Genomic DNA, 11,242 nt, shown 5'->3' with positions numbered 1-11,242 from the left:
ATCTTCTCATCTATTCAGGTCACATTTCTGGATTAGAGGACATATGAAGTTCTGATGAAGAATTTGTATGCCAGAATCATTCACTCTCAGTTGCTAACTTTCTTTTTTTTGGCACTTTGTGTTATTCACTCTGATTTCCAGTTTGTAGTTTTTCTTGTGAAAAACATTTTCATAAGTTCATGTCATAGTAGCAGAACTAGGCCATTTGGCCCATCGTGTCTATTCTGGCGTTCTATCTTTTCCTCTCAACCCCATTCTCCTCCTGGATTCTCCCCTTAAACCTTGACACCCGTACTAATTCAGAATCTGTCAACCTCTACCTTAAAACTAACAAATGACGGCCTCCACAGCCATCTGCAGCAATGAATTCCACAGATTCACCACCTTCTGACGAAAGAAAATCCTCCTCTTCTCCTTTCAAAAGGGACATCCTTTAATTTTGAAGGAGTCGAGTATGTCGGGTTTTTATTAGGTAAGTCCTTATATTTTTGAACACAGCAAACAATAAGGGCATTCGTTTTATTAGCAGTGATGTTTCAGCCACTGATGAATCTTTCCTGTATTTCTTGATACACTTTTAGGGTGGCACAATAGCGCAGCAATAGGGCTGATACCCAAGAACGGCGGAGACACAAGTTCGATCCCGACCTTGGGTACTGTCTGTGCGGAGTTTGCACATTCTCCCTGTGACCGCGTGGGTTTCCTCTGGGTTCTCTGGATTCTGCCCACATTCCAAAGACGTGCAGATTTCCAGGTTAATTGGCCCTTGTGTGTAGTGTGTAGGATGCAAACGTGGGATAACATGGAACTAGTGTGCAGGTGATCGATGGTCTGCGTGGACTCAGTGGGCCAAAGAACCTGTTCCTGTGCTGTACTGTTCTATGTAATAATGAAAAGACCAAAGGAGAGAGGGATTATATGTTGCTTCATGAGTTGTTACAATCAGGAGTGCATTACCAAACATTAATACATATCATTCACTCTCCATTTGAAAACAAAACTTTTATTTTTCTATTTTTCCAACCAAGCAGGTGTCCTCACATTTTCCACACTATATTCCACCTGCCATGTCTTTGCCAATTCACCTGTCCATATTCCCTGAACTTTCCCCCCACCTTCCTCATACTGCTGCGCAGGTTGCATGATTAGCCTCCTCTATGGCCAGAGTGAGGGCCACCATAAATTGGAGGAGCAGCACGTCATATTTCGCTTGGGCAGTTTGCACCCCAGCGGTATGAACACTGACTTCTCTAATTTTAGGTTGTCCTTACTTTCTCCTCCCTTTCTCAGCTCTCCCTCAGCCCACTGGCTCCACCTCTTCCTTTCTTCTTCCCCCCCCCCCCCCCCCCCCCCCCCGCCATAGATAGATACAAAGTGCTGGAGTAACTCAGCAAGTCGAACTGCATCTCTGGAGAACATAGCTAGGTGACATTTCGGGTCGGGACCCTTCTTCAGGCTGGTTGCAGTTGGGGGAGTGTGAGAAAAAACTGGAAGCGAAAAAAGGCAGGACAAATCAAGAGCGACAACAGACGACTTTAGTTAAGCAGGTTTCCTAATAGGCCGATTGTTCGATAGAGACAAAGGTAGGGATACATAGTTGCTGTGGTGAATAGTCATGGTCCAAGCACTGAACTGCAGTACCCTGTCCCTAATTTCTCTTGTTAGTCAGAGTTGACCCATTTAAAAAAAAATCTCAGATAGAACTGAATGTGTTTCTATTTGTGCATTTAATTCATCTATCTTGTTACACGTGTTGTGTGCTTATGGACAAAGAGCTTTTAGATTTGTCTCTGTAACATTATTTCCTGCTGTCACTTTAGTTGAAGGTATACTCACATCCAAGACAGGATCGACACTATCCTGACAGAATCTTTTTATTGCCCATTTTTCTGCTGTGCACAATCAGTGCATTCTTTCTCCTTCACAGTCTAAGTTTCCCCTCACCAGAATTCACCCTCCGCTATCTTTGCATCCCTTCTCTTTAGCAGTCCACCGTTCGTCTCATCAGACCCGCCCTCCACTGTTTCAAATTTTATCTACAGCCCCAGTAGTTCCATTTGCTAAACTGTGGCGTAGGAAGGAACTGCAGATGCTGGTTTGCACCGAAGATAGACGCAAAATGCTGGAGTAACTCAGCGGTACAGGCAGCATCTCTGGATAGAAGGAATGTGTGACGTTTCGGGCCGAGATGTCTGAAGAAGGGTCTCCACACAAAACGTCACCCATTCCTTCTATCCAGAGATGCTGCCTGTCCTGCTGAGTTGCTCCAGCATTTTGTGCTTATCGTTGCAAAACTGTAGTGCTGGCCTGGCTCGAGTGAAGTCGATTCCAGGAGAAATGCTCTCTCATTCCCCAGTACTGATGGTGGTGCCACATGAATTGAAGTCCATTTACTCCCGAACAATCTTTGTGCCACACATTCAATTCTCTCATCGTTTGACTCTATGCCAATTTGAACATGGCTCGGAAAGTAATGCATAAAGTTATTACCAGCTTCACTGTAAATTTATTTAAGAAGGAACTGCAGATGCTGGAAAATCGAAGGTGCACAAAAATGCTGGAGAAACTCAGCGGGTGCAGCAGCATCTATGGAGCGAAGGAGATAGGCAACGTTTCGGCCTGAAACGTTGCCTATCTCCTTCGCTCCATAGATGCTGCTGCACCCGCTGAGTTTCTTCAGCATTTTTGTGTACCTTCACTGTAAATTTAAAAAGCTTTTCACTGTACCTCGGTAAATGCAACAATAAACTAAACTAAACCTTTGAAATTCTGATTTTGTTTAATTTGGACTCTGGTAGCTCTACTCCTTCTGTTCAACTTCCATTTTACAATGCAGCTGGTTCACACTTTGACCACAAAACTCTTTTCCCTGGAAATGGAGGGGAGGGGGCCGGTTGAAGATTTCAATGCTCATACCATCAGGTTTTAAGCTACCCAGGTGGAATATGAGGTGCTTTCCTTCCATTTTGTGTGTGGCCTCACTCTGGCACTGGAGGGGGCCTGGTACAGAGGGGTTGGAATGAGAATGGGAAGGGGAGTTAAAATGGTTAGCAACCTGGTGAGCAACTACATCACTTTAAACTCCCCATATGGTCATTTTGATCATTGTTCTTGCATTCCCTGCTGTCATCCGCACAGGCTGCAAGAACCTAATACCATTGGACAAGTGCAAGGACTGAGATGCTACTAGAACTACATTCAGGAACCCCATTTCTGCCTCTCGTGTAGTCACCCCTCCCCTACTTCTTCAATGACCATTTCTGCAGTATTTAATTGAAGGAAGGCAAATAAGGGAAGGCAAGATGATACATGACCTATCAAGAAAGTAGAAGATATACACATAGAGGAGGAACTTCTTCACCCGGAGGGTGGTTAGTTTGTGGAATTCACTGCCCCAGGGAGCAGTGGAAGCAGTAACGTTAAATTTATTTAAGTCAAAAATAGATGGTTTTTTAGCTGCCAAGGGGATAAGGGGCTACGGGGAGAGGGCAGGGATATGGACCTAGGTATGGTTAGTATAGTAGACCTGAGTGATCTCCTGGACAAGTGTCGATCGCCTGGATTGGGGTCGGGGAGGAATTTCCCGGATTTTTTTCCCGAATTGGACCTGGGTTTTTATCCGGTTTTTTGCCTCCCCCAGGAGATCACGCGGTTCTTGGGTTGGAGAGGGGTGATAGCGGTATAGAGGGGAGGGTAGTGTCTTGTGTTCTGTGTCTTGTGTCTACTGTTTGTGGGTAAGTGTGTCTGTTTAGTGTTCAGCCATGAGTGAATGGCGGTGCGGGCTCGACGGACCTGATGGTCTACTCTCGCACCTACTTTCTATGATTCTATGATTCTATGATATACTAAAATGAGACTATAACAGGCAAATGAGAGAGAGGGAAGAGGCTGAAAGCTGAGAGGAGATGTCCAGGTAATGTTCTCCCTCCTCGATCCACCATCATGTTCAAATATCAGACTCTGAGCCAGAGTCACCGAGCCATAAACATTTCCTGCAGTTCGAGCAGTCTTAGATCACAATGAAGTTTCACATGAAGGTAGCTACCCTTGATCGTAGGACTCATTGGGAGAGAGAAAATGTAGAAACTCTGAGGTTCCAATTGTTCAAAATAGACAAGGAAAGCTTTGAAAGATGAAGCTGATCCAAAAAAATGCCGACAAGAAGCAGCCTCCCCCTTCCCCCCCCATCAACTTGACACACACGGGAATAAAGAAGCATAAATGCATCGTTCCTGGAGATGTAAATGAAGTCTGTCATACCACTTGATGAAATGATTCATCCATTCATTGCAACTCTTGATAACCAGTTCAGCTCACATTAAGTTGTGCTAAATTATAACTGAAGGCACGAAAAAGATAGATAAAGAGAATGGAGGAATTTGAGTAACAGAATGTGAATTATTGATACTAACAATCATTAATATTACACCATTAAAAATAATTAAAATTGGAAATCAAACCAATATAATTTTGGATGATGAGAAGTAAATGAGACAAAACACCTTCCAGTTCTTCTCAGCTTTCAGTCCTTCCCTCTCTCTCTTTTGTCTGTTATTGTCCCCTTTTATTCTTTCTTCTACATCCTGTTCCTTGCTTGATGTATCATTTTACCTTCCTTTATTTGATTTCTGTTACACTGATCCTGGCATCCACAGCATCCGTTTCCATTTCATTTTGCATTTCTTCCTTTTTTTTAAATATAAGATACTGGTGCAGTTGAAAATGCAGAGTGCTCTTTAGCTTGCTGGTGGGAGAGGGCTCCTGTGTATTCTGCTAATGGTGACAATAACGCTAATTGCAATTCCTTTACAGGCACATTTCCTATTTCATTCTACCATCTCCCAGCTAGGCCTGGTTCTAACCATCTGCCAGGGGAGGGCAAGGGAGGGAGGGGGTGTAAGTATTGTGGGGGTTGGGGGAAGGAAGGGGTGGGGTTTTTGAACAGACAGTAAAGGCTGCTGCCATTATTGAAACTGGCATCGAGAATAAAAAGAGGATGGTTTAACTCTTCCAATGCTGGATTTAAGAAGTGGGTCTCTTTGTTTAAAGAGACGGTGCAGTCAAATACAAATTGTAAGAGATGCTGCCTGACCCTTTGAGTTACTCCGGCACTTTGTGTCCATCTTTGGTATAAACCAGCATCTGCAGTTCTTTGTTTCTACAAATCGGAACGAGTTTAGATCACATTGTCTCACAATATATCTGCATGCAAGTCTCTTTTATTAGTTCTCCTCTGCAGTCATTCAGTCAGACAATTCAGTGTAAATGAACATGTCACAAACTATCGGGTGAAATCATAAATTTTGTGCTGTCATGATTGGAATCTTTTAAATTATAATATTTATGATTTTGGATGACATTAAATGAACTAAGTGATAACAGTGCTTTGTTTAGGAACAGAACACAATCTATCATTGTTGCAGCCCTAGTTAGTTAATTTTCTATTCCACATCTCACACACACTGCTCCACGGAGATCAATAAGTCCCCATGGAGAATATTTCGTCAGTGTATTGAAATTGTAACTTTTTTTTTAGTTATGGCCACAATCTTGTTGCATTTATTCAAAAGATCCAGCAGTGAGTCGATGGGCCAAATGACTCATCGCAATATTTTACAATTTTACACTCAATAAATCCTCTCTTTCTCATGTGCGAATGATTGATACCACAAACTACTTTTTAATCCCTCCATAATCCTTTTATCATTAATAGTCCAGCTGCCATATCAAGCTCTCTGAATTTATGCCCCATTTTGCACTTATTTTCCGACTGATATCTTTGTACTGCGCTTCATTGGCAATGGAGGCAAATGGATGATATATTTCCAGGCACCCAGGGGTGGCACTTTGCAGCCAGCTGCTGTGTTGTAGGAACCTTCATATTGTTTAGAGATACAGTGTGGAAACAGGTCCTTCAGCCCACCGCGTCTGTGCCGACCGCGATCACCCATTCACACTAGTTCTATCCTACACAAATTGGGGCAATTTACAGACGCCAATTGACCTACAAACTAACATGTCTTTGGAGTGTGGGAGTAAACTGAAGCAGGGAGAGAAAACCTATGAGGGCCACAGGGAGAATGTACAAACTCCATACAGACAGCACCCGTGGTCAGGATTGAACCCGCGTCTTTGGCGCTGTAACCCAGCAACTATACTGCCGTGCCGCTGTGCCTCCCCTTCGAGAAACTCCAATGAATGTTGAAAGAGCTCTACCTTTATCTAGGGCCTTTCACACCCTCAGGGCATCTCACAGTCAACGAACAAACCATGCAACTCAGCATAGGGAGTACTTCAACCACTTGATGCAGGTTCGCAGCCTTTTTGGCATTTCGTTGGGGTTGTTTTTCGGTTAGGTTTGGGTTTAGAGATGTGGAATGTGGGAGGAAACCAGAGCTCCCGGAGAAAACCCACACAGTCTCGGGGAAAACGTTAAAAACTCCGTACAGACAGCATCCGAGGTTGGGATCGAATCCGGGTCTCTGGCACTGTACGGCAGCAACTCTACCGCTGCACCACCATGTTTATGTCGGTTTACATAACAAAGTTGGTTTTGATGTAGAAGCCTCTTTCAATTCAGGTCAGTAAAATGTCGAAGAGATTAATTGACACCAGCCAACCTTGAGCTACCAATGAAATAAATGCAGAGGACAAGCAACGGTCTTGGAAGGATGTCAGGACTGTCTAAGGAAGCATCCCCTCTCCTCCAGGCTACACAAAAGTAACTTTGCAGTTCCTTTGAAGGGCTATGTTCTCTGCTTGTGAAAATGATAAAGACATATGTCCATTGCTCCAACTATTTCCAGCCTAAAATGACAGTGGGGATAATACCATTTTAAATTGAACCTTCTGAAAGAGGTAAGTGCTTAGGATGTCCAGTGAGTAGAAACTTTTTAAATGGCAACAGATTCATCACTGTCCTTGGGTTTAGGTTTTCGTTTACTATTGTCACGTGTACCAAGGCACTGTGAAAAGTATTCTTCTGCGTGCTACACGATGGCACAGAGCTGCTGCCTTTACAGCGCCAGAGACCCGGGTTCGATCGTGGCTACAGGTGCTGTCTGTACGGAGTTTGTATGTTCTCCCTGTGACCAAGTGGGTTTTCTCTGGGTGATCTGGTTTCCTCCCACATTCCAAAGATAAACAGCTTTGTAGGTTAATTGGCTTCGGTAAAAATTGTAAAATGTTCTTAGTATGTAAGATGGTGGAAGTGTACGGGGAGCACTGGTCAATGCGAATTCGGTGGGCCAAATAGCTTATTTCCGTTCTCTAAACTAAACTTGATTATCCAATCAGACCAGATAATGCTATATGTAATTACAATTACATCAAACTCAAGTACAATAGTTACTTGACTAGACCCTTTTACAATGGCAGTAGATTCATCATGAACCTTAGGTTTAGGTTTAGGTATATTAATTTCACGTGTACTGAGGCACAGTGAAAAGCTTTGTTCTGCATGCTTTCCAATCAGGTCAGATAATACTATACGTAAATACAATCACGTGACATTCAAGCAGACTAGGTAGCGTAAAGGGGAAGATACAGAATGCAGAATATAGTTCTCAGTGTTATAGCTCAACAGTTCCATAGATAAAGTCCAATGTCTGCAATGGGATCGAGGTATCTGAGCTCCTCCTTTATCAGCCTCAAAAAAAAAAAAAGCAAGATTAGCTCCACATATTGCTTGCCTCTATTTTCAGTAATGACTGTGTTTTTCACAAAATCTAGCCACAATACTCTTCAGGTGGGGAATTTTAAGTCTGAAACGTGCCTCCTAAAGCTGAAAGGTTTCCTCTTATTATTACCTGGGGTGATTATGTCAGAGAAGATCAACTGCAGACAGGGGAGGCCCCATGTGGTGGTTAGAGGATTCACAGGGTATTAGCCAGTAGAGAGGTAACTCCCTGGCTGCCTTCATGTACATTGTTAGTCATGATGTTTGTTCACTGTATCTTTTAAAATGTTGCAATAATACACAGCGAGTTCCAGTCTGTGTGTGTGTTGGCAGAGGGAGGAATTGGTGTTGGGTCGACAGAGGGTGGTGGGGATAAGATGTGGATTCAACAATTTTATGGATAGAACATGGTGCTGAAGGAACTCAGTGGATCAGGCAGGAACTGTGGAAGGAATGGATCGGTGACGCATTTGACCGAGACTCTTCTTCAGACCATTCCTACCACAAGTGCTGAGTTCCTCTGGCACTTTGTGTTATTTCACAAGTTTCCAGCATCTACAGTTCCTTGCATCAACATTTTATGGATCTTTGCTCATCTAAAAAAATACAATTCAGATCAGTTTGAAGATGATATGATGCAAAATGTCACCTATCCAGGTTCTCCAGAGATGTTGCCTGGCCCTTTGAGTTACTCCAGCACTTTGTGTCTTTTTTTCAAATCTGCTGCACATCTTATCTCCTCAAATCAATGAGATCACAATGTTTAGAAAGGATCTGCAGATGCTGGTAGACACCGGAAATGGACACAAAGTGCTGGAGTAACTCAGCGGATCAGACAGCATCTTTGGAGAAAAGGGATGTGTGAGGACCCATCCTTGTTCTCCAGAGATGCTGCCTGACCCGCCCGCTGTGTTACTCCAGCACTTTGTGTCTATCTGAGGACAAAATGTTGCAAGTGGAGATAAACCAATTCACCGTAATTGACGTTTATAAAACTAATGCTTTCTATATTTCAAAACTGGGACGGGGAAGTTAATTAATAAATGCCACACAATAAAAGAGGTGTCTAGAATAAAAAATAGGGTAAAAAAATAGACCTATTGTCTATCGTCTATTGGGTCAATGTGGGTGGAAAAGTGCAGTAACAAGTCAGATTGAATCAGAAGTGTTAACACTGGAGAAAGCCTCGAGGCAAGAGCATGGATACTGTTCATCGCGAGAGGTCATGCTCCTTTCCTTCATTTTGTATAGCCCCAGCAGAATGTTATTTCTCCCTACCAGAAAAAAATATGAGGTTTTCCAAAACTGCACCCTGCTGCTAATCTGAAAATCCAATGCAGATATTGTTTGAACACTTTGAAGTGAAGCAAATACATAAATAATTGATGAACATGATGAACAGAAATGTTCTTATTAAAAACTCACTAAATATTCAGTATAATTAATGGATATGTAGGAGTGGTTTCAAGGCATTAATATAATTACAAACTTATGATTGTTTACATGGATAACTAGGAATGAGCAGTTAAGTGATCCAAATAGCGTCATCTCTCTTCACGTCATTTCCTTGTCTCTCTCCCTTTCTCTAAATTCTCTGTATGTTTCTGTTCATGAGCATGTGCCTTTGTGTAGATTATATTTGGCATTTTCTCGGATATTATACTAAGGAGTTCTCTGTTATTTTATACATTAAACAAAGCAACTTGAATTTATTCAAGTTGCTTTTAAAATGTGTTCCGCTCTACCCTTCAAATCAATTCCCTCTGAAATTCAGTTTACCTGATTCATGCCTTCAAGGTTTTCCTTCCACCATCTGTTCTCTGCGACTCTTATTCTTTTCCATGCATGTTCAAGATTCTCCTGCCCATTAACAATCCTCTATTTATCATCAGAATTCTCTATCCAAATCCATTTGATAATTCACAGACTTATAAATGTCTTATCGATTCTTTCCCTCACATTCCACTCAAGTGCATACTTTTGCGTGTTCTCTGTCTCTGAGATACAACCTGCTCTGTTTATATGCAGAGTTCTGTTATTCATTTAAGTGCTTTTCAGGTGTCTCATCCTGTTTATTTCCTTTGAAAGAGTAGCACCCATCTCAAATCAGTTTCAAATGTTATTATCACAACCGGGAAAAACTTAAATGTAAAATATGTTTAGGTAGACAAAAATGCTGGAGAAACTCAGCGGGTGAGGCAGCATCTATGGAGTGAAGGAAATAGGCAACGTTTCAGGTCGAAACCCTTCTTCAGACTGAAGAAGGGTGAAACCTTTCGGGTCGAAACACCTCTTCAGACTGAAGAAAGGTTTCGACCCGAAACGTTGCCTATTTCCTTTGCTCCACAGATGCTGCCTCATCCGCTGAGTTTCTCCAGCATTTTTGTCTACCTTCGATTTTCCATCTGCAGTTCCTTCTTAAACATAAAATATATTTAGCTTAGTTTAGAGATACAGCATGGAAACATCCCCTTTCAGCCCACCATGTCCACACTGACCAGCGATCCCCGCACACTAACACAATCCTACATACACTAGGAACAATTTACATTCTCACCAAACCAATTAGCCTACATACCTGAACATCTTTGGAGTGTGGGAGGAAACCCACGATCTCAGAGAAAACCCATGTGGCCACGGGGAGAACGTACAAACTATATACACACAGCACCATAGTCGGGATCGAACCCGGGTCTCCGGCGCTGCAAGACAGCAACTTTACTGCTGCGCCACCGCGCCGCCCAACGTATTGTCTGAGTATCGTCTTTCTAGCCTTCATTTCAATATTTTGTACCATAAGATGAGATAAACTAGGAAAGAGTAAATATAGCTTGTGCACTAAGTGAATGATCTTCACTTTAAGGCGGCATCTGAATACACTTTGTGATATAAATGCATTATGATTTTGAATGAATTGCACCAAGGAGTTAAAACCACAGAAATGGTTGCACCATGCACATGATACCATTTATAAGAAACAAATGATGTACAATTTTCCATACTGTATTTGGGGAGTTTAGTTTGAAGAATGTCTCTGCCCCAATGCCCATTATGACTAATGCCGTTTCACATTTGTAACTATATTTTTAGTTGCTGTGTTTCTGTGCTCCATCAAGATAATAACAAAGAAAAATAGCCTGAAGTTGCCATCTCAATTTTAATTTCTCCCTTCAGTGACATATAATAATCTTTTTTTTCTCTCTTTGAGACAAAGTTATTTCTTCCATTATCGAATTTTGTTATGGCCATACTTCAATCTTAACAACTTTCATTTAAATATTATGTCATTTTGACAAACCTTTCATTTAAACAAACTTCAATTTAAAACATTTTATGTATAACTTCAATACTATTAAATATGAATGGACCTCATAAAATAATTTTAATATAAATATTTTACTAATGTACTTTTTGCAGAATTTCAATTTCCATTTATCCAGACCAGTGAAAATATAGTGAAAATGCTCCTGTATTCCTTTTTTTAAAGAAACTACACCAAGTGTTTTAAAGTAGGTTGAATCAAGAGTATACATTAACAGAATGTCGGAATAATTATCTATAATA

The sequence above is a fragment of the Amblyraja radiata genome, chromosome 18, assembly GCF_010909765.2.
Source record: "Amblyraja radiata isolate CabotCenter1 chromosome 18, sAmbRad1.1.pri, whole genome shotgun sequence".
Classification (NCBI taxonomy): Eukaryota; Metazoa; Chordata; class Chondrichthyes; order Rajiformes; family Rajidae; genus Amblyraja; species Amblyraja radiata.
The sequence above is the reverse complement of the archived record's forward strand: the minus strand, read 5'-3'. Positions refer to the sequence as shown.